The sequence below is a fragment of the Pseudochaenichthys georgianus genome, chromosome 9 (genome assembly GCF_902827115.2).
Source record: "Pseudochaenichthys georgianus chromosome 9, fPseGeo1.2, whole genome shotgun sequence".
Classification (NCBI taxonomy): domain Eukaryota; kingdom Metazoa; phylum Chordata; class Actinopteri; order Perciformes; family Channichthyidae; genus Pseudochaenichthys; species Pseudochaenichthys georgianus.
The window spans coordinates 47241680-47267107 of record NC_047511.1 but is presented as its reverse complement, the minus strand read 5'-3'; the positions used below and the strand labels follow the sequence as shown (position 1 = coordinate 47267107).

At 43.2% G+C, this 25428-nt stretch overlaps 1 long non-coding RNA gene across 1 annotated transcript; it reads left to right on the top strand.

The window, feature by feature from the left end:
• Positions 1 to 24136: 24136 nt before the first annotated feature.
• LOC117452239 (uncharacterized) lies at positions 24137 to 24790 on the top strand. The gene is made up of 3 exons (XR_011643877.1): positions 24137 to 24209; positions 24322 to 24604; positions 24705 to 24790. It is a non-coding gene; the product is annotated as an uncharacterized lncRNA (long non-coding RNA).
• Positions 24791 to 25428: the final 638 nt, after the last annotated feature.

Below are 25428 nucleotides of genomic sequence, written 5' to 3'. Positions count from 1 at the left end.
AAAGTCTCATATGCAGAAGCTTTAAAGAAGGTAAGGGAAATGGAAGCAAACAATCAGGCTCTTAGTGGAATGGTACAAAGAAATATAGTACAGAGTGGTAGCAACATAACAGAAAGTCAGTCTACAAATCAAAGCCTGTGAAAGTACTTGTGAAAAATAAAGAAGATGATAGCATTCTCGTGGTAAAGGAAGTCAACTTTATGGCATTTATCTGTCATACCATTAATGTTGTGGCACAGCTGAAAAAGAAAAGTGACAGAATCAAAACCATAATGCAGGCTGCGGGGGAATTCCAGATACTTGCATTACTAGCAATAAACGAAGTGGGAGAAACGGACATACAGAAACAGATGAGGGTTAGCACGTTATTAATGGTAATTCACATACTCCAGTGGAATGCTAGAAGCCTCATAGCTAATGGACAGGAGTTTAACAAATATATCTATGAGTTACAAACATTGCCAGATGTAATTTGTGTGCAAGAGACTTGGTTAAAACCTCATCTAGACTTTGTGATTCCAGGATTCAGCTCTATAAGATATGATAGAGCTAGCAATCAAAATGTTCTGTTGCTGATTGCTTATTATCTTAACTTAATCGATCGTTTTAAAACTCTTGATCACGGCAACTGCCTGATGTTGTAATCCCACGTTACTACAGCTTAAGCACTCACAACTCTCCTTCTCTTAGCGAATATAACTCCACAGTTGCCTACACTGATAAAAACGATTAGTGCTTTAACTCAAAATGTCTGCTTTTATTTAATGTGTTACTTGCATTTTGCATGTTATTTTGTATCATTATTGTGTTAAGTACATTTTAACCATAGAACCAAGTACATATTACCTAAAGTATTGTGTTGATTGTAAAACGGTTAAAAGCTAATAAAGTGTACCTTGGCAACTTAAGTGAAGATGGGTTACGCCCTATGACGTCAGAGTAGTTGCACACGGTAGAGAGATTCGGGAGAAGAGGACAATTTACTGAGTGGAAGATGGCATGGATGGACCCTCCACTAATGTGTTGAATAATCGTGGATTTGGAGTCATGTGAGTATATTTATACGCTTGGTTATCTGGTTACATTCATGTTATCTTGTCAGCTGAATGCAGATATTAAAAATGTACATTAAGCTGACTGACTAGGTTATTTATTATGTCAACTCCGTTTCTAATATGCAAGAAGACTGCAAAATGCGTCAATGATTATTTTCGATCTTTCGAATCCAGACGAGTTATCTCTCCCCCGCCATTACACACGCGGCTGCTACATGCAGCAACACACACAGGGAGGAGATGGCGGAGAGAATGCGCTCCGAGGTGTGGTTACACTTGACCCGTTTCGATGTGGACAATGCTCGTTACCAAAAGTGCAATAAGAGTTTAGCACAGGGGTGCCCAACCTTTTTTGAACCGAGAGCTACTTTTAAAGTTGCCAGTCTGCCGAGGTCTACCAGTCCAAATAGAGAGGCGTAGCCATTACTGACAGCCTACTACCAGGTAAATACACACTTCTACTTGTATAAAACTGACCTTTGTACGATTAATACTTCATAAAATACTGCAGATCCTTTATCTTACCTCTTTCTAATCTACACACATACAAGTATTTAACTGAAGTTACACAACAGTGTTGTTGATACAGAGTTGGAGTTTATGCACACGTCACATACTACAGTGGGTCATGTTTTCAAAACACATTGAACAGTGCTGCCACATATGACACAGGGAAAAAGAAAAGACTCTGAACCCTTTCTTTGCCATTATATAAAAATAGTGTTGCTACAAAAGTATAAATTAGGTTTACTAATAAGACAACTCAGATCTGAAGCTACTCAGGAATCTGCTGCCAAAGTGCAATAAAAGAGACAAAATTAATAGAATCAAACCCTTTTTTGTAGAATTTTAGTTGATTATAAAAAGAAATGCCTTTAAAATAGGATGCAAGCAACAATAGTTTCTTAACCTGAATTGATAATAGACTATAATCAATTTAAACAGAACAGATCTTAATGTTTGCATTCTTATACCATTTTGTACAATAACTATAATGAATAAGTTCAAACAAACTAAAACTTACAGCTGATTAATAACGGTATCTAACGTGAGTTTGTATTATATCAAAAACCTGTTGAAATGCTACTGTTATTTTTACTGTCCCCCAAAAGCGAGTCGGCAGCCTCCAGGAATGCTTCTTTCACATCTTCGCCGTCTTTGAAAGACTTCATGTGTTTCTCAAGAACGTGACTGACACGATAAGATGCTCTGGTAGCAGCCTTGCTCTTGTTGTTGGGCCTGGTGAAAATGGACTGCTGTGCATTTAGCTGTCCTCTCAGGCCCCTCCCCTTTTGGTAGCGTAGGGCAGAATTAGGAGGGAATTCCGTCTCGTAGCGTTTGTGCACTGTTTTAAAATGCCGCTCCTAAATTACCCTTCTTCGATAAAGCCACGCTCGCATTGCAGATGAGACAGATGGACTTTGAATTGGAATAGATACAAAAATAATCATCCTCCCACTTGGAGTGAAATTATATATGTTGGGCTTTTTTGCTTCTGCCATAATTGCGGTCTTGTGTGTGTGCGGACTGTCACTCCTGTTGACGGTTGACACGGTCAGCGAAATAGTGCCCAGTGCCCACTGCTTACTGCCCACCAGCCACGCCCCGACACATGGATTCACGCCGGCCAATCACAAAGCTTTGATGCGTTCAAGTGCATTATTCTAGCACAGGAAGATTATGTTATAGGACATTAATGATAAAACAGAATATTGTTGTTCTATTTTTAGACACATCTCGCGATCGACTGGGAATCTCCCCGCGATGACCCCTGGCATGTCAGGGCGGTAACACGAGCAATTTGTCTAAACATGCAGATATTAAAAACGTACTTAGCCGGTTAGCCCGTTAGCATGCTAGCTAACTCAGCACGTGGGATAAATCAGATGTGAAGGTGTGGGTTAGTTTTTAGTGGGTTATTCAGAGATTCAAACCCGTCGACTAGGGCGTAATTCTCCGTTTCAGATACATCTATGGCATTGGCGGACTCACTTATTTAAAAAGTGTTTTTTTATTGGGGGGAGGCAGTGTTCGCGCTTCATTATGATACTAAAATACTGTGTCAGCTACTATATAGCTAAAGACTGTGTGCCTGCCTGGTGCATCCAGTATTTAATACTAACAGTGCCTTGACTCTTCCGAGGCAAAGAGGTCCACCTCGGCCCTGCCGAAGAGGCTCCAAATTATCTCCACCACCTCCGGGTGAAGCCTCCACTCCCCCGGTGGAGGCTTGCGCCGTGAGAGGAAATCTGCGACCTGATTCAGGTCCCCTGGCAGAAAAACTGCCCGCAGACTGGTGAGGCGGGGGAGCGCCCAAGGCAAGAGGCTCTGCGAAACGCGGAGCAGCTGTGCGGACCTGGCGCCCCCCTGGTGGTTGATTTGGGAAACTGCGGACATGTTGTCCGAACGAACGAGCACATGCCTGCCCGCCAGTTGGGGTAAAAAGTGCATGAGTGCGAGCAACACCGCCCGAAGCTCCAGCACATTGATATGGCGTGCACCTTCCTGGGCAGACCACTGACCCTGCACGGTCCTGCCCTGCCACACCGCACCCCACCCCGAGAGACACGCATCCACAGTGACAGTCTCCCGGCGGGATGGGATGGTGCCCATGGGCATACCCATCAGAAGATAGGCCCTGTCCCTCCAGCGGGACATAGAGTGGAGGCACCGCTGAGACACCCTGACTCTCTTGTGCCTGTGCCGCTTGGCGTGACAGCTGTTCAGCCACATCTGCATGGGGCGCAGTGACAACAGGCCCAAGGGCACAACGGCTGAGGCAGCTGTCAGTCTGCCTAAGAGCCGGAGGAACTGTATGTAAGGCACCCATCTTGCGAAGATGGTGGGAAATGTCGTCCACACGACGAGGTGTCAAGTAGGCCCGCATGGTGACCGAATCTAGGACCATCCCCAGATAAGTGACCTGCTGGGAAGGGTCCAGGCAACTCTTCCCGGTGTTCACTGTCAGGCCCAACCGGGCTACGTGGGATGAGAGGCGCGCCGTATCCTGGGCCCGGGACGGCGCGCAAACCAGCCAGTCGTCCAGGTATGGCAGGACCTTCATGCCCTGTGCCTGCAGGGGAGCGAGCGCTGCCGCAACAACCCTGGTGAACACCCTTGGGGAGAGGGAGAGACCAAAGGGAAGCACCCGGAACTGATAATGTCGGCCCTGAAAGGCGAACCTCAAGAACTTCCGGTGATGGGATGCAATTGGCACGTGGAAGTAGGCGTCCCTCAAGTCCACGGTTGTGAACCACTCCCCTTGTGTGACAACACAAAGGGTGTCTGCTGTGGTTAGCATATGGAAGGGTAGTACCCTCAGGAATCTGTTGATTCCTCTGAGGTCCAGAACTGGACGGAATCCGCCGACTTTCTTGCTCACAAGAAAGTACGCCGAGTAGAACCCCCCGCCCTGACGCAGGGGGTCCACTGGCTCGATTGCGCCTTTGGCCAAGAGGACGGACAACTCTTGGGCAAGAGCTAAGGCCTTCGCCGGGTCCTTGACAACTGTCATTCTGACCCGGCCGAAGGCTAGGGGCCGGCGTCGGAACTGCAATTCGTAGCCCTGGGTTAGTGTGGAAACCACCCAAGGGTCGGAAATACAGGCAGCCCAGTAGCTGAGCTGCTGCTGGGAAAAACAGCCGACGACCGGCCCCGGGACTTCAGGGCCTAGCCCCCCGGCCCCTGGAGCCCCTTGGGGGGCGCCGGTAAGGCTCTGAAGCGCGAGGCCGCCTGGAAGCCAGGCGACCTGGGGCACGAAAGTCATTGGCCGGTTGAGTGGGCCACTGGGAACTCTGCCGACCACCCCAGTAAGCCGGTGGCTGAGTGCGGCTGCTAGAGCGGCCCCTGGGCCTGCCGGGAGTGGCCGCGGGTCTGCGAAGACCCGAGAGCTGCTGCCTGGTCTGCCTCGCTTGGGCAGCGCGCTCCAGTGTCTCCAGGGCAGCTGACCCAAACAGCTCCCCTGGCTCGACTGGCACGCTACGGAGGACTCTCCTACATGTCTCCGTTAGTGGTGACTGGGCCAGCCAAACCTGGCGACGAGTCTGTACCAGAAAAGACATAACTCGTCCCAATTCCCTAGTCATTAGGGCAAAGGCCTGCAGTGATGCATCACTGAGGCCCAGCAAAGAAGGCTCGGCCGGAGCCTGCTGCAGCGAGGCGGAGACGGCCAGCATTAGATGGGAGAGGGAGTTCCCGATACGACCCATGCGTGCCGCTGCGTCGTAGGCCCTACAGAGCAGCCCATCCGTGACCCTGCACTGAGGCTGAGGGCACCTGACCTCAGGCCTTAAAGCCTCGTCAGGAGCCAGAATCAGGGAGGCGATGGCAGGCTCAATGGGTGGCATGCCACCCAGCCCCACCCTCGCCGGGTCCTGCATGGCAGCCAAGGTCCGGGCATCGGAGCCAGTGTGGCAAAAGGCCCTGGTGTCCCTCCAGCATGCCTGGAGCTCTCTCAGGTACTCCTCTGAAGGAGGAACGGTGAGGGGGACAGGGGCTGGGTTACGCCTGAAGAAGGCACTAGCCGGAGCCAAGTTGGCCTGTGGAACCGGAATCTGCAGGTGCGCCAAGGCCGTACGAATGATGGCCGCTATGGAGCCGTCCTCCCCGTCCTGCAGAGACCCCTGAGCAGAGGAGAGGGAAAACTCCTCGAGCGGGACCTCGTCCTCCGTCTCTTCATTGAAGAGGTTAGCCGAAGCCGCTAGTGACAAGGCATCCTCATACAGAGGTGCGGCAACCGAAGGAGGGGCGGCAACCGAAGGAGGGGCAGCAACCAAAGGAGGGGCAGGCGGCCCGCTAGCAGCCCCTATACCGGCCACAAGGAGCGACTTCATCGTGTCCATGTCGTGTCCATGTCGGTAGCTAGCTGATCCACTTTAGAGGACAGCCTGTTCCTAGTCCTCCTATTGGGGGGTGCACCCATGGCCATCGCTCCCTCAAGTCGCCAGGGATGGTCGAACTGATCTGGGGGAGGATGTGACCACGAGAGGTGTCCGTTGGCTGCCGCCAGACGTTCCACCTCAGTGATTCTAGCCACTCTGAGTGCCCGGGGTATGCAGCTACAGTTCATGCAGGCCCCTACCGTGAGAGCTTCCCTTAGATGCTCGAGGCCGAGGCAAGAGGGGCAACGGTCGTGGCCGTCCTCGGGCTCAAGAGAAGCCATACAGGCGCTACATGAATGAGCCATTCTGTAGGTAGCCAGATGCAGAGAAGCCGGGAGCGGGTGCGGGAACACAGCCTTCACCAACTACCTGCCCTTCACTGGCTGAGCTCGAGGCGAGTGCCAGATGCAGCGTAACCGGGAGCGGGTGCGGGAACACAGCCTTCACCAGCTACCTGCTTAAACCGAAAACACAAGGCAGTTTAGCGTCTACCAGGAGCGGGGGCGAGAACACTGCCTTCACTGGTTAATTTACAGACGAATGCCAGATGCAGCGTAACCGGGAGCGGGTGCGGGAACACAGCCTTCACCAGCTACCTGCTTAACAGAAAACACAAGGCAGTTTAGCGTCTACCAGGAGCGGGGGCGAGAACACTGCCTTCACTGGTTAATTTACAGACGAATGCCAGACGCAGCGTAACCGGGAGCGGGTGCGGGAACACAGCCTTCACCAGCTACCTGCTTAACAGAAAAAACCAGGCAGTTTAGCGTCTACCAGGAGCGGGGGTGGGAACACTGCCTTCACTGGTTAATTTACCGACGAATGCCAGATGCAGCGTAACCGGGAGCGGGTGCGGGAACACAGCCTTCACCAGCTACCTGCTTAACAGAAAAAACCAGGCCGTTTAGCGCCTACCAGGAGCGGGGGCGAGAACACTGCCTTCACTGGTTAAATTGAAGACGAACGCCAGATGCAGCGTAACCGGGAGCAGGTGTGGGAACACAGCCTTCACAAGCTACCTGTTTAACGGGATAAACACGGCAGTTTTAGCGTCTACCAGGAGCGGGGGGCGAGAACACTGCCTTCACTGGTTAAATTAAAGGCAAATGCCAGCTGTAGCTAAAGAAAAAGAACAGCACGGGAAACTCCGGTGCTTAACCCGGCGTCAGCCGAGTGGCTGCAGCCGCTACTGCTAACTAGCCAGTACAGCTCAATGCCAATGAAGTTTAGCTCAATGCTAATGAAGTTTAGCTCAATGCTAATGAAGTTTAGCTCAATGCTAATGAAGTTTGGCCCAACGCCGCGGCCAAAACAGTACAAAAGCCCAGCAATACTCCTGGGAGAGGGAGCGAAAACACCTCCGTCACCAAAAGACTCAAGCAAACAGACAGAAATCAGGACAACTAGGCTGGGAGAGGGAGTAGAAACACTGCCATCGCCAACCAAGCCGACACCAACCTGTCCGAACGAAGTCAGCCGCAGCTCCTGGAGGACGGGTAATCCCGCGGCCCCGACTGGATGAGTCGCGAAGCTACACGCAGCCAGCTGTTTGCAGAGAATCCTTGACAAATGTTCCGAACGAACGAACGCTGTAGGCTACAAAAAATGTAGCCAAGGTACTCTCGTGCAGCGAGAAGATGAAAAGGAACAGATCCTCTGTCGACACCGGCTGATGTAGCCGGTGTCACGTGGGTCACAGGTGACTTTGTTGTTATTGGTACTCGAGCTGCGCATGCGCGCGATGGACATATCCAGTGCTAAAGCACCGCCTCTGGCGGTCAGTAGGGACGAAATAGAACAGATAAACAGAAAAAATTGTGCAAGTCAATACAAAAAGAAAAAAAGTGAAATAGTGCAATAAGAGTTTATACAAGTGATTGGAATATGATATATTAGACAAATCATTTCTAAGTAGCAGCCAGATGAATGTTATGGATGTTATTTCAAAGTTCAGGTGTTTAATAGTCTTATGGCCTGTGGGATGAAACTGTCCCTGAGTCTGGTGGTTTTGGTCCGGATGTAAGATAAGATAAGATAAGATGGTACTTTATTGATCCCAATTTGAGACATTGTTTTTGTTGCAGCAGCATAAAAGCTTGAGGCATTTTACAATAAAACAAAACCACAAATAAACAAGAATAGAAAAGAAAATAGAAAATATACGTGTTGAAATAGAAAATATACATGTAGATATTATATATGCAAATATACATATTCAAAAATATATGACAATGGAATATGGAATATCAAATATTGAACAGATTATATATGTGTACAATGTACAGCGAGGTTGTATTAGAGAAACTATGGAGCAGAGAGTTCTCTTCCAGCCAGAGGTGATTTGTTGTACAGAGTTATTGCAGTGGGCAGGAATGTGTTCCTGTATGGGTCCTTGTGACAGCGGAGCTGCAGCAGTCTGTTGGAGAAGGAGCTCCGTTGACTGTCCAGCTGCAGGTGGAGAGGATGGGTGGGTTATCCATCATGGACAACAGCCTGTTCAGTGTCCTCCTCTCCACCACAGCTTCAAAGGGGTCCAGCTTGATGCCGATGACAGACCCAGCTTTCCGGATCACTTTATTGATCCTGCTGGTGTCACCGGCTCTGATGCCCCCCCAGCAGACTGCCGCAAAGAAGAGTGCACTGGCCACAACAGACTAGAAGATCTCCAGTATTTTGCTGCACACGTGGAAGGATCTCAGCTTCCTCAGAACATAGAGTCTGCTCATCCCCTTCTTGTACACAGCGTCAGTGTTGATCCTCCAGTTCAGCCCATAAGTGCACTCCCAGGTACTGTAGTCCTCCACAACAGCCACATCCTCTCCTAGAATGTGGCTGTTGTGCCAGATGGCAGCAGACAGAACAGTTTGTGGCTGGGGTGATGGGGGTCTTTTATAATCCTGAGGGCTTTCTTTAAGGTTAACCTGGTATTTTTACTCCACTACATTTATTTTAGTTACTTTACAGATTCTGATTAATGATGTGAAATATAAACAACCCTTAAAGCAGACTTTAGTAACACCTGAGTAAAATTCAGGGAAGGTGCCAACAATCAGGAGAGATATTTGATTGGAGGACTGGCTTACCTAAAGCCAGTTGAGTAGCACTTGAAATGTTTGGCTCTATGAAGCCTGATGTACTTTATGATTCTGTTTTCTTCAAGCTTGTATTTTGTTGGTCGAACGCACTTATTGTAAGTCGCTTTGGATAAAAGCGTCAGCTAAATGCAATGTAATGTAATGTAATGATTGTTGGTGCTTGAGAAGACTAAATATTTATCTGCAGATCCCTATAAAGTATATACATTACTCGTTATTCTCTACAAATAGTTAATTAAAAACTGTATATAATTGCTATTTTGGACATCCCTTTTCAAGATTTCAATATTACTCTAAACGTGTAATAACGTGCTTTAACCAGTAGGTGGTTTGGGTTAAAAATCTGTCAAGTTTACAGTGTTAAAGGAATGGTCCACTCATTAGATAATTAATCAAAACTTCAGTATTTAGTGAAACATTATGTTTAATCCATACCCTGAAGAAATCAGCGATATTCCCCGGTAAATAATGATTTTATAGCTCTTTTTTATCAAAACCTGTATATTCCGCCTGGCCGCCGCCATTTTTGCCATTTTCAGTAGTCACGTGATGGTCGTGACGTCATCCATGCGTTCACTTTGTCAACACACGGAAACATGGCGGAGTATTTGAGTTCGGACTCGTCAGCAGAGGAAGAAGTTTTGACCAATGTGAAGAGATTGGATGGGGGAATCAGTATGACAATACGACACCCTCTGTCCTTAGACCCTCACATCGTACAAGGAAAAACTTCCGAAGAAAACCCACAGTTTAAAGGGAACATGGGAGAAACCTCAGGGAGAGCAACAGAGGAGGGATCCCTCTCCCAGGACGGACAGACGTGCAATAGATGCCGTGTGTAAATTGAAAAGATAATACATTTGCAACATAGGTAGTCCAAATGTTTGGAAATACATGTGTGTATAATAGGAAGATGATATAAGATACTATATGTATGCATGTAGTACTACCCTTGCTAGCGATTCCCTCTCTAGTTTAGCATACTCAGCTTCGTTGTCCCTGGCCATAGAATCACGATTTTATGGGGCCGGAAAAAACTGGGGTAAAATACACACTAGCCGGTACTACGCTATATGGAAAGGCCACCAAAAACTGTCCTGGCCTGGACGCTAAAGGACGTTAAAACGGGGCTAGCCGCTGCAATGGAAATGCGCTATAACATACCTTATTCTTACTCCGAGCTTACTACTTCTGCTCCTCCGTCGCTTCACACTTGCAGAGGGCGATTTCTCAACTGGCCGAACTGGTGTCCTGGTCGGTGATGACACCAGAAAGACCGATGGTACTGCATCTCCATTAAGTAATGGTTGTTCCATAAATCCCATGTTATGTTTTATCATACTCTCAGAGTAGTCGTCCGGAAATGTGAAATGGTCGCTGCATACATGAGCCTGTGAATCTTTCGGTTCGGGCCGGCCACATTTCGCTAGCCACTGCCTCCGAATGTACTTCTTATGCTTACCTTTTGGCAACAGATGGAACCGAGCATTCCGTGGATTGTTCCTATCAGAATTGTGGCAATATTTCGTGATACAGTGAGGCATATTTGAAGAGAGAAACTACAGTAAATAACATGGAGATCAACGTGTGGTTTACGTCACATCCGGAAAAGTGTTGATGTTATTTCGGTATATAATCAGTTTAAAATCACTGATAATGTCATCGGATTAAAAAAAAAAAAAAAAAGACTGGCAGAGACTGGTCTGTTTTATCGGATGATAATTATTTAAAAATGAGTGTCATGAGCATACCATTCCTTTAACAAAATAAAATATACTGCTGTTTCTGGTTTAGTTTACGACGGATATATTTAGTTATTGTTTTGATATTTGTAACACAAAAGCAATGGAAAAACCCCACAGCAACACAGAAAAGATGGTCTTAACATGAGTAGTTAATAAAAAACAATAATATCAAAACAAATTATTACTACTAACTTTATTGTGAAATTAAAACAGAACGGTAAAAGAATAGTTTCCGGTCTATTCTGAGCCAGATCTCTGTAGATAAATACAAATACAGAACTACGACAGATGTGTAATATTTAATGCAGCCAAACCATTTATTACAATGCATTCATGTGATGACTTTCAAAGAGTAAAGCGAGCACTGCTGAATAAAGTATGATTTATCTTTTACGAAACGTTTTTTTCATATGGAATGCAGTCAACCAATCACAGAGCTTGAGGCAACGCAGACAATAGCTGAGGATTCTGGGTAGTGTAGTGTCTTCGGCCATCCTAAACTGAACAAATATTTGTTTCTCCGAATCGAAGGGGAAAATTACAAAAGCATTGTACACAATTTAAACCAACCAATGTTGTGTAATCAACAAGGATAATCTGGTGTTTTTGAGTTGATGAGTAGTGCAGATATCACTGTAAAATCAATCGACAGTAAAGAGTATACTTACTTCCGGGTGTAAAATCCTACGTTATCCAATGGGAATGGACGCTCACATTGCTCTCCGTAATACAATAAAGGGGACATGATCAAATTGGAATATAATGTTCTTTTAAAAAACGTTAACTAAAGGGAACAATCTATTTGACACAGCTGAAGCTCTGGCCTTCCTTAAAAACTAACTAATTTAATAAAAATCACAGTTGTATTACCCACAATGCACTGTTTTTTGAGACCAAAAATTCGTAACTAATGCACCATAATACATTCTGACGAAAAATTAAAATGATTATGAATACAAATAAAATAAAAGAAGCCTCCCGTGAGTTACTACAAGCTATAAAGTAGATTTTAAAAACGTTTTATAGAATAAAAGCTCACTGCAGGACGTTGTAGAAATGCGTGTGTGCACCACGACAAAGGAGCCTCATTCACTTTACATTGGGGTTGTTTGCGTGGTGCCGACACGTAATTGTAACAAAGATCGTGACTCCACCACGCAATACGGTGTTAAGGAGTCGTGGTGGAGTCACGCATTCTGGTGAGATCAGGTTGTAAAAAATATTATATTGCAGTTTTAGTGTCGCCAACTCCGTTTCTAATACGCAAGAAGACTGCGTCTATGATTATTTTTAGTATTTTCGAATCCAGACGAGAGATCTGCCATTACACACACGCGGCTGCTACTCGCAGCAACACACACACACACACACACACACACACACACACACACACACACACACACACACACACACACACACACACACACACACACACACACACACACACACACTGTTAGAAATTAAAATCAATGTTGATATGGCGTAATTTGAATTAAATACACTATTTAATTTAAATCAATTTTATTCTGAAAAACCTGAAGTTCACTAACTATTAACTTAATACTTTTATTCTGAAAATGCTTCACTTCCGGTTAGCATTAGCATGTGGCGAAATGCTGCATGTTCAAACCATGAATCGAAGGTGAAATGACATGTGATGTTGTACACAGAGCACACTGGGGTTAGCACTCATTTATTGCCGCTGAATAACGTTTATTAGGGAATGTTTAAATAACCACAGACACCAGAATGATGTAATTTAACAATACAACAAGGCAGGAATTGCATTGGACCCGCCCCCGACGACGTCGGCCAATAGGAGAAGACCTCAGATGACAACAGGAAGAGCAAGCAAAAGATTGACCTCTTCCTCCGGCTGACCCGGGCTGACCGGACGCATGGGGAGAGCCGCACTCCACTCGCACATTTCATGTTGTAATGTACACCACCGCATCTTTTGTGTAATTAAATGCTGTTAACTTTTATAAGCTTCCCTTGACTCTTTTCAGTCTCTCCTGCCTTCAGGGCTATATAATTCACTAACATTTGGCGTCACTGGGTGGACCCTGAAGCTAGATTGAGCTGGAAGACGGGGTAAGGCTGCAAGCTAACTAGCATCACACTACGTTTTTGGCTGGGCCTAAATGAAAGGTGAGACAGTGACATGTTTAATTCCGTGGTGATTGCAAGTGGTGTGGAGTGTGTATATAGTGTTTCTATTCGTCTCTGTTGTATCTTCGGCGCCGCCCGATTAATGTGAATATTACATAGTATTAAGACCTTCTGGGGAGGCACTAGCTTGTATCTGGGATACCTCTGGGTAGGTACCAGACCTGATCTGTTTTACGCTGGACTGGGTCCATTCATGTTAGTCTATATGTTTGATGTGTTAAACCTGCGTAGTCTGGTTTAATAAAGTATTTTTGTGTGATGATCTAAGCCGAGGCGATTGTGTACAAGATTGGTATGAGATCAGCTTATAAGGTCAGCATCTATAGAATTTAGAGCTAAGATAAATGAAGATTGTTTTGTATTGTCAAGCAGTGTGGTTATTTATCTGCAGATGTTGTGTTCCCCTTCCCCCAATCACATGTGGTTAATGCTATACTGCTAAGCTAGTTAGCTAGCCAGTTAGCATTAGTAGATGGTGAAATAGTTTGAGTAAAGATACAACCGGTAACTACTGATTGAACACACAGGGATGGTGTAGATTAATGTTGAGAGTAGATTGAGTTGTTTTGTTTTTCATGCTTTTCAAAGAAAGTAATTTGCACTTTATATTTTGAGGAAATAAACAGGAAGTAGGTTTATGAACCGGAAGTACTAGTTGATACATTTGAGAGGAGTTACAAATAAAACAGCTCCCCTAGCGGACATACTAAGTATTACGTTAATACATTCTTCACCACACAGATAAAGATTACATGTGGTTTCTTTGAATTGAAGTATTGTAGTGAACACATTTTATGACATTTGCATAATTTCATAAACTTTAGTATACACGGTAGGCCTACACGGTTTATTTGGATTTGCACCATATTCCTATTTTAATATTACAAAGTAAAAACCATACACTGTTCATTTTCATTTATTTATTTAGATTTTAGAAATTTGCATAATTTTAATTTTGTCTAATTTTGATTTTCTAATCTCAGTTTTACAACATTTACATTTATTTTCCAAATTCAAAAAAAAAAAAATTTCAAATAAAAATAAAAAAAAAAGTTCGGATGACATACGATATCTTTATAAAGAATACAAAGGTACTATTCAGAGGATTAGTAATTCATTTTTGATAACTTAATAATATTATCCGTGAACTTAAGAAACATGTCGCCAGACACCAAGTTAAGAGCACTCCCAGTGCCAGGCACAACTGCAGATATTAAGGCGAGAGTAAACTCCTGGTCAGATGCTGGGACCGTTCCCACTAAAAGACAGAAGAAATGGAACCAAATAGAGGAACTGTTCAAGCAGTGGCAAACGAGAGGATTGATTCCAGCAGATGATCAACCTGGACCAACGGAAGCCCATAGAAAAGCTGTAGTTGAACATGAGAATGCTGAATACCTACAACAGGAAAAAGCATGGATCAAAGCCGGACAACCCCCTCGGTATGGACCTGCTAAAAACGCTATGAAAAAAGCTGAAAAAAGAAAAGTTATGGTTGCAAATCTGATTCTCTATCTAAAATATACCAGCCAGGGATTGACAAACAGCTTACATGTGGTAGCAGCAGAAGATCTGCCAGTAATGGAAGAAGAACTCTGCAGAAGAGATGAAGCACTCTGCAGAAGAATAGAAGCAGAACTCGGCAGAAGAATGGAAGAAGAACTCGGCAGAAGAGAGGAAGCACTCTGCAGAAGAATAGAAGCAGAATACGACAGAAGACTGGAAGCAGAACTCATCAGAGGGATGGAAGAGAGACAAAAGGCAGATGAAGCCCATAATGACATTATTGCAGAAAGACAAAGGGAGGAAGATAAATACCAACAACTTCTGGCGGAAAGACGACAAGAAGATGTAAGATTCCAGGACATGATGGCAGATCAAATAACTCAAAGAAAACGCCGGACAAACTACTCTCCTGACTATTCCAATGGACAGGGAGATGAAAATGACGACAGCGGAAATGAGCAACATTACCCTGGGACATGCCCCAAAACTAAAAGAACCAAGACCGGTGCACACACCTCCATGCCATTGATAGCGGCTGGAAAAAGAGGATTTCAATACCAACCATGGACTCACAGGGACATGGAAGCATTAGTGTCAAAGCTACCTCCACTCACGAAAGGAGGTCAGAAGTGGGTGAATGATCTGGAGCGATACACAGCCCAAGACCACCTGTGCTTGGGAGACATGAGAGCCCTGCTTGGACGGATAGAAGGAAGATTAGGGGAAAGAGCAGTAGATTCCGAGGCCAATTGCACAAATGACCCAGATGAAACTCCATTCAACTACATCAGGTCGAATTATTGGGCTGCTATTCGTCACATCTACCCGACAACACGCAGTTTACATGCTCTCAGCAGCTTGAAGAAGGAGCCGGGCGAAAACATGCATGCATTCTTGAAGAAATGTGAAGAAGTGTGGGAGGCTAGCACGGGTGAAAGACATGATCTTTCTCCAGCTATTGAAATGGTGTGGAAGAACTCGGTCATTAAAGCCCTTCCTCTAGCAGTGCAGGCACGTCTGGAAGAAGTGGTGGGATTGGACAATAAACCCGCTGAACAATGGAGACAACATCTCATTCACCACGATAACAGACACCAGGCAGCAAAAACGGGACTTGATGAGGACGATAAAATCCAAGCAAGGAGACTCGTGAAGCTACAAATAGCTGAGAAAGATACCGAAGCTAATAAAAACAAGAAAGCGGCAAGGCAAATGGCAACTAAAGCAGAGAAGACCATAGAAACAGAGACAGTAATGCAAGCACCGCTAACCGTTCAAGCTCAGGTGGTGCCAGAAAATCAGATGCAGTACCAGCAAAGAGGTGGAGGAAGATTCCGAGGAAAAGGCGGAGGAAAGGGTTTCAAGAAAGTGGGATGTTACACATGCGGTCAGATGGACCATTGGTCCAGAGATTGTCCGCATCAACAAATACTAAACCCACCACAAGTAATACAATACAATCCTACACAATTCCAACCTCAGACACAACAGTATTATCCCCAAGTACAGCAGACACCTGTGTATCTTCCTACGCAAGTACAGCCACAAGCACCGCAGTATCTTCAACAGCAGACACCTGTGTATCTTCCTACCCAAGTACAGCCGCAAGCACAGGTATACACTCCCATACAGCATCAACAAAAGGGACAATGGAGACGAAGAAGGAATGATGGCTGCTTCATATGTGGAGATTGTAGACATCTGGCCAGAGATTGCCCAACTCAGCAATATCCACCACAAGGTAGCACCTCACAATGCAGAGGAGAACCAGTGTTATATATTAGAAATATTGAGGCGGAAGCATATGCCAGGGCCATGACGAATATTTCTGTTAGATCAGGTTATTGGGTAAATGTAAAAATCCACAAGATGAACTCGTTGCAACCGGTATGGAGTGGACCATGGGAAGTTGTAGAACGCACTGCAGATGCACTCCGGATCAAAGTTAAAAAGGGAACATGTTGGCACCCACTTACACATTGTGTAGCCGTACCGCCACCTTTCCTGAAACGGCACGGCAGTTAGAACTGATTTTGGAAAACTGGTACAAAACAATAAGGAATTGAACATTTTTTACAAGGACAGCACCAGGAGATTAGTAAACTCAAGAATCTGTAGAGTGTAAATACATTGAGAAAAACACATTTTACACTCGAACTGTTTGCATATCATAGACAAGGAATTTAGACAATATAAATAAATGTTCAGCACAAGTAATAAGTATAATGGAAAGTAGACATAGGCCTACACTTGAGTCAAATGTCATTACTGTGATCTGATTAGTGTGCTCTGCAGGTTTACTATTGTAACGGTGGGATTTAAAATATTGGAGAAAATATGAAGATGTTCTCTCGTAGTGTGTGGAATATGTGATGCTGGAAACATGTACGTTTTTCAATTTATAGGAGAAAATGGTTTCCTGAAAGAGTTGTTGGGTAAATATGTAGCAATGGATGAAACAATTTTTAGAGTGAGTTTTTGTAATAGTATTCCAATCTAAAGAATTGATTTCAGCATTGTAGCATAGTTATTACCATAGGAAAGATGAAATGACTTCTGTTTTTAAATCCTTGATAAAGGAGGGAGTAATTGTTGCATGTTTGGACATCCAGGGTTCCACACACTGCTAAAGAGTTTAACATTGATTTTTAGGTGGACCAGAATTGAAGATGAGCTATGAAATGCATAGCAGAGCTACACAGATCCTAGTAATGTTTTTACACAAGATAAAAGTGATCTACACAATTTTCTGAAATAGATCTATTAAACATTTTAATACTAATTAGGTGTAAATGAATTGCAGTAGTAGTAGTACTCTAAGGAAGTGAGTTTTGTACCAAGTTTCAAGAAAGGTGGGAGGCAGAAGTCCCAATGAAAAGTTAGAGACATCTTGAAAATCATAGTTGAAATCGTGAATGAATAAGGAATGGCGCTCCGCATATGATATATTTTTGTAGATAAAGGGTACCCGCCTATGCTGAATTGCCTCTGAAAAGACTCTGCAGAGCACGACATGGCCAAAAGACCCAGACCAAATGACCTTTGACCCTGACTGACAGTGTGACAAAAGCACTGTCCATGACTGACTCTGGGGTGTACCTGACCAAACCTGACTTGACAACCAGACGGTGTGAGTGTGAATGAATGCCGGCATGTGATCAGTGTAACTGCATGATTCTAAAACAATAACTAACCAAGCATGTTTTTGGACTAACATATTATTTTGAAGCTCCAAGGGAAACGAGAGGTTTCCTAAAGATTCCACAAAAGGGGAAACCGCACATGTGTCCCGTTTCTAATCTACTTGATATTTTACTCCCACAGGAGTTGGCGGTTTGCAAATATAAAACTCAAACTAAAATCTGAAAGACGGAGAGAAACACTTCTTTTCACTGAAGTGTTTAATGTGGAAATGATGATAATGGATGTAAAATTGTAAATAATGTTTGTTATGACCCTAACCAATATTTACCTGACAGTTTTTTTCCCCTCCTCATTACAGGGTTTTGTTACACATGAGTTCATGTGTAAAAAGGGGGGAGTGTGTATAATGTCAACATGGCTGTAAAATTCACAATTTAAATTTTTCTTTTAAGGATTGACAGAAACCTACCGCCCCAACCCAGATGTTCAAACTGAGCATTGAATTATAGTTTTATAATTAACCTGCTCCATATCTGGGGATAAGATACTGTTTGATGGATGTTGACATGTTTCTAATATTGATTGAGTTATAGCAGGTAACACAGATGCAGAATCAGTGGCCAAGGGGCTACCAGAGAGATTTAATTCCAGAATGGAATCCCGAAGAAGTTGACCTGTGATAATGAAACAATTTTGTAATATTTTAACAGGTATTAGAGTAACTGAGGTTTGAAATGTAGAAAGAACATATTACAGTTAAGCTAAAACATAGTAATGTAATGAGACCGAATTTAATTTAGACAACATCTTGTAACTAGCCTGTTAAAGAATTAGAAGTAAAAGCCATAGACTTTATTGTTTAGTTCATTATGGGGATATACATTTAATTTAAATTCATAATAGAAAGACATTTGATGAAAGTATGTTGGAATTCTGTATTCATTTTTCAGCTTGATAATAGACAGGTGGAAGCCGTATTGCCAGGTGCAATCGATGGGATTTCTGCACACGATCCAAGCAGAGAATGACGTACCTTACAGGACAGATACACTCAGGAAATCATTCACTCTGACAGCATCATGACTGTAGTTGTTTTTGAATCCATAATGAAATTGTATTACATAACGTTAGTGTGTGTCTTTACCACAAACAGGAATAGTTCATTGTTATATTTAGATTTGAGAAAGATTACAAGGATTTTATTTAGTTCACCATGAAGATGTTTTTTGTTTGTAACATATGCCCAGTAGTAAGATTCAAATATCAGCAGGTTCTGAATTATTATTCCTCTGTCCCACAACCAACAAGAATGTGGATGGGGAGAACTATATCTACTAGAACCAGCAGAGATTCATAAATTACACCAGAGGCACAGTAGAAGTAAATAAAGAGTAATATTTAGCTATTTTCAGATAGTTTAATCCTTCTTATACTTTGTAAAAGAACAAGTGCCTTTACACCAGATACAGTAAGAAGATGATTTATGATGTGAAAGGAGGGAGTCAGACGTTTTCCATACCAAGCTAATTGCTGCTATATTACGAAGTGACATTAAAGGTTTAAGCTAGAAGTTATGCACAAATGAAAAACTTATGAATATGTATTCTTATTTGTTTTTTTACTTTTATGAGTTATGTACCATGCAATGTTCGGATGAAGAACTCATTGATTTCAATATTATTTACATACCTTAAAAGGTATGTAAGGAGGGATTGTTAGAAATTAAAATCAATGTTGATATGGCGTAATTTGAATTAAATACACTATTTAATTTAAATCAGTTTTATTCTGAAAAACCTGAAGTTCACTAACTATTAACTTAATACTTTTATTCTGAAAATGCTTCACTTCCGGTTAGCATTAGCATGTGGCGAAATGCTGCATGTTCAAACCATGAATCGAAGGTGAAATGACATGTGATGTTGTACACAGAGCACACTGGGGTTAGCACTCATTTATTGCCGCTGAATAACGTTTATTAGGGAATGTTTAAATAACCACAGACACCAGAATGATGTAATTTAACAATACAACAAGGCAGGAATTGCATTGGACCCGCCCCCGACGACGTCGGCCAATAGGAGAAGACCTCAGATGACAACAGGAAGAGCAAGCAAAAGATTGACCTCTTCCTCCGGCTGACCCGGGCTGACCGGACGCATGGGGAGAGCCGCACTCCACTCGCACATTTCATGTTGTAATGTACACCACCGCATCTTTTGTGTAATTAAATGCTGTTAACTTTTATAAGCTTCCCTTGACTCTTTTCAGTCTCTCCTGCCTTCAGGGCTATATAATTCACTAACAACACACACACACACACATGGAGGACATGGCGGAGAGAAGGCGCTCCGAGTGTGGACAATGCTCGTTACCAAAAGTGCAATAAGAGTTTAGCATGTCAGGGCGGTAACACGAGCAATTTGTCTAAACATCTTGCAAAAGTGCTCCACATGCAGACGGAGAAATGCACCGGTTCGACTGTCTTTCTAGCAGCTCTGTAGCCCCATCCACGAGTGACGTTTCCACGTTAGGTGTTATGCATGCTAGCAGCAACACACGGAGTTAACTACATTATACAAACATGGGTTAATGATTAGAGGTAACTGAGAGTTATTTATTTGTTAAAGTTTCAGCTATTCTGTTTACAGTTCTGTCATCAGATTATTTAATACCATTTTGTAGAGTATTCGCATTTGGTCTCTTTGGTCCTTCTGCAGACACCGTACCGGATGTAGGGATCTACATGCGACACACGAGTAGTGTTGTGATAACTACCAGGGCTGCAGTCGGATAGTTTAAAAGTCAGCTCCTAAGTTCTAACCCTATCGTCTATTCCTTGACCTCTGAGTGAAACGTCACGGGGTTAAGGGATAGTGGATAGGAGAATTCAAAAGGACTTAGGAGAAGAGACTGCGGTACTTTAGAGAATCCGAATGCACTTTCACTATCCGACGTGTTTATGATGCGCCAGCGGACGTCCTGAATGTGCGTCTGCTGCTGTGGGGAAACCACAGTTTTCTATACAGCGGACTACAACATGGATGTTTAATAAGAACGAGGGACTGCTGTGAACTCATCTAGAGACTCTGCACCGTGCTCTGATGCTGCTGCTTTGCTTTATGAACGTGGACAACAGAGAAACATATTCTTCATGACCAAAGTTGGAATTGAAATAAAAAAGGAAAGTGAAACTTATGCTCGTCACCCTCTCCCTCCGGTCCACATTAATACAAATGATCCCAATACGTATGAAAATATCTTAAAATCAATACAAATGTATTTATTATAAACTATCACTGTGTATATCACCATTCAAACATCTTTTAAAAGTTGAACAAACTCCACACAGCTCAGTAAAGACTGAAATGTTGACTTTATTTGATAATTTCAGTAAAAACTAACGTTCATATTTCTCTTTTTGATTATAATACTGATGAACGTTCAAAACAAAGCACTTTGGCAACTCACCACCTATGTTTTAAAATGCTTAATAAGCACCGTAACTTTCATGATATCATTTCTCGGTCATAATCGGTTGTTTCCGTGAACGGCCCGACTGTTGAGTGACGGCAAATGCTGCGGCTGCAAGGCATTGTGGGGCAGCATTTTCGCTTCTCCTGTCGGTTAGGGAGGTCCAGTGGTTCCTAAGCTAAAGGAGGTTATAAAGGAAGTTTGAAACCTCCTTTCCTATCATTCTCATCATTCTAGAGAATTCGAACGGCACTTATCATGGCTGCCACTGAGGGACTTCCGGGTCATTTCACTCCTTTAGGAAGGTTCCTAAGCTAAATGGACTATTCGACTTCAGCCCTGGTGTATGTATGTTGCTCCGTTACTATCAAGGTTATTAAACCAAGTTCTATAACAAACATGACTCGTTTATGAGAACATCAAACACATTTGTTCACACATTGTTGTTTCTTTTGATGTGAAATATTAGACATTTAATTTAAATAAAAAGCGATGTTAGTTTTGCTCACAATTTGTTTAGTTAATTTTTTAACTTTTCTTTCTCCAAAAAAAACGATTAAAGTACCGTTAAAAGACCGTATCGATAAAAGTAGTAGTACCGTTAACGATTGTATCTTATGTAAAATCAACCCACTGGTTTTGGCTTATTGGCCATCAATGCCAGTTTAACTCCTAAAACTAGAGGCTTGCATGCCAGCTAATGTCAGAGTTGTTGAAACTAGATGTGATTGTATTATGTAAGCTTATCTTTTGTATTTGTTCCTCTCCCTTTTCCTTTTTTAGACATTTCTTTTCTCCAGCAGTGAGTGTCTGCAGTCAAAGTACACCAGTAATGAAAGACACATACACACAGAGAGACACACACACACACACACACACACACACACACACACACACACACACACACACACACACACACACACACACACACACACACACACACGCACGCACACATGCATACCCACACACACAGAGAGACAGACACACACACCCACACACACACACACAGACTCACACATATATACACGCACACACACACACACACACACACACACACACACACACACACATACATACACACACACACACACGCACATACACACACAGACAGAGAGACACACAGAGACACACACACACACACACACACACACACACACACAGAGAGACACACAGACACACACACACACACACACACATTAATGACATCGTTTTTTTCACATTTTGTTTAAGATCAAAGAGGAGTTCAGAAGGGTAACAACTCTTCATCTGGAGCGAACCTTTTTGATGAAACCGGACTTCTACACCCCCAAACTGCTGAAGATATTTGGGAAGAAAGGCGGGGTTGCAGGCTCAACAATAAAACTGATACTGGATTAATTCAGTGAGGTAAGCTTTGAAATGCATACAACGACATTACTTTTACTAACAAAAAATAATAATCACAGATACATTTTCAGCATCTTTTAAGTAATTACGTGTTTTCTCACCTCTCCCCCTCTCTCTTAAACTGCCTGTTTTTTTAGACTAAAATGTAAACGTGAAGCATTCTCTTAAAATGTGTTTTGATTGCTGTATTTCTATATACATGAATACGTTTACAATTATGTAGTATTCTTTATTCTAATTTACATTTCTGTTTAAACAGCAACATGTTGAAGGTAGACGAGATGCCATCATCCGCTGCCTGATGGAGTTCCTTGGAGAGAGTACAGAGGAACTCATCAAAGACTACCAGGTAAATGTTATGATGATTGTTGAATTCATGTTTAATATGGTGTCTGTTCTTCAATATTTGTAAATAACTATCCCTATAGTTGAGCAACTTGTGCAATAATTTGGAGAAAAAAATATTCAGATTAGCTCATTTAGCATTAAATAAGGGAGGCATGTGGCGCAGTGAAATAGTGCGTTGGTCACAGGTCAAACCCCGCTGCAGTCTGCATGCCGTTGTGTCACCCCGAAGTGCTCCTGTGGGGATTGCCCACAGTATTGAGTATGTAAGTCGCTTTGGATAAAAGCGTCTAACAAGTTATATGTAATGTAAAATACATTTAACATAAGTTATATATTTTTACTGCGTTTGATGTATTATTTATAGATTTTATTTGATACTTTCTCCATTTCATTTTCTGATTGAAAATGTGTTAGAATTAATGGTTGAGAGGTTAAAACCCAAATTCCCCCTAATTTCTGTAATATACTTAATGCAGTTTACATATTGTTATTTACTTCTTAGTTGGAACAAAGCATATATTTATTTAAATGAGCTGCATTCAGACCCATGTCATTAATGGACCAAACAAATACATGTTACAGTTTTTCTCAATCGCTAAACCCACAATTTAGAATCAAAATTCCTTTCATCAAACCAACAGCACAGCCATCGTAACAGAATACCATTTCTCTACAACAGTATACCATTTATCATTGATATCATACAAAATGCAGATGCTAAGCAGTGTTTTGCAAAACAGATCACACAATTCTCTAACTGAAGTTACAATTCTCTACACAAACATCAAACATCTTTTGTGTAACTCATGTCTACAAAACAAAATAATCTTCTCACAGTGGATAACACTTACTCCTCATAAACGTAGACCATAGCTACACTAATTGACACTTGATGTGCAAAATATTAACACTTGTTATCAGTCAATCACCCCATTGAAAAAGGTAACCGCATGGAATGTACTGTATACCTTACAGTAATGATGTTACTGTTAGCTGATATCAATGACTTTCCTATAGTAATTGTAATTAGTGAGAATCCTATAAAAGACCTCCCTCACTTCAGTAAGATGTTTGTGTGAACAAAATGGCTGATCGAGTAGGTAGAGGAGCTCTGAGAGGAAGAGGGAACCCTGTTGTTCAGCGAGGAAGAGGGAGGGCTGATGTTCAGAGAGGAAGAGGGAACCCTGATGTTCACAGAGGAAGAGGGAGGGCTGTACGTATGCGTGGTGGAAGAGTTGAAAGGGGACCAATGCGAACAGTAGTTTCGGACAACACCCGTGCAACTATTGTGGACCACGTCATAAACCATGGCATGTCCCTCGGTGAGGCTGGCCAAAGGGTTCAGCCCAATATACGGAGATCAACAGTGGCATCCATTATTAGGATCTTCAGGCACGAAAATAGGTAAGCTACTGTAACCCTTTTTTACAGCACTTCATGCATTTCTATTTTTATGTAGGTTTCGATCACTGTTTTTATATTACAGTACATAACATTCTCAAATATGTATTGATAGAACTGAAAGAGCACCCCGCTCTGGTGGCAGAGGAAAGGCCTTTACTCCAGAACAAGAGTCTGCCATTGTTGATATGGTTGTGGCCAACAATGAAATCAGCTTAAGGGAGATTCAGGCCAGAATAATTGCAGACCAGGATGTCTTCCGTAACATTCCATCTATAAGTGTTGCAACCATTGAGCGGGTGTTAAAGAGGCACCACCTCAGAATGAAACAGATCTATAAGGTTCCTTTTGAACGCAAATCTGACCGTGTGAAGGAGTTAAGGCACCGGTATGTACAGGTAAGGACCTCAATCACAGTGATGGCTTGCCTATATTTTTAGTATGTCGGACTGCTTACAGTAATGTAAAACGGTCCTCTGTTTGTTTCATTTTCTTTAGCGAATGATGGAGCTGGAAGGCAATGCATTACCACATGTTTTTGTATATGTGGATGAAGCAGGCTTCAACCTCTCCAAAGTGAGGAGACGTGGGAGGAACCTTATTGGGCAAAGAGCAACAGTCTTTGTTCCAGGCCAAAGAGGAGGAAACATAACATTGTGTGCGGCTATCTCGACACAAGGCGTCCTTGCTCACATCCCTCTAATGGGAGCATATAACACGCAACGTGTCCTTGCCTTCCTGGATATCCTGTTTGACCGACTTGTGCCACCAGAAGAGAGGGATCAAGTGAGGTCGGTTCACGTGGTCATATGGGACAATGTGGCATTCCACCACTCTCGTGACGTGAGGGCATGGTTTCAGGCTCATCCACACATGGCCATGGAGTTCCTCCCTCCATACTCCCCATTTCTAAACCCCATTGAGGAGTTCTTCTCTGCCTGGAGATGGAAGGTTTGTGACCATCATCCTCATGACAGAATGCCCCTTTTGGACGCAATGAATGCTGGCTGTCGGGACATCTCTGCGGAATCCTGTCAAGGGTGGTGTCGACACACAGGGAGATATTTCCCACGCTGCCGCCTTGCAAGGGAAGACATACGCTGTGACGTAGATGAGGCTATGTAGCCAGACAGAGGCCAAAGACCAGATCAGTACAGCTATAGATCTCATTCTCTGCTTTACTGCTGATTTACATCATTTACCCATGTTATTTTTTTTCCAG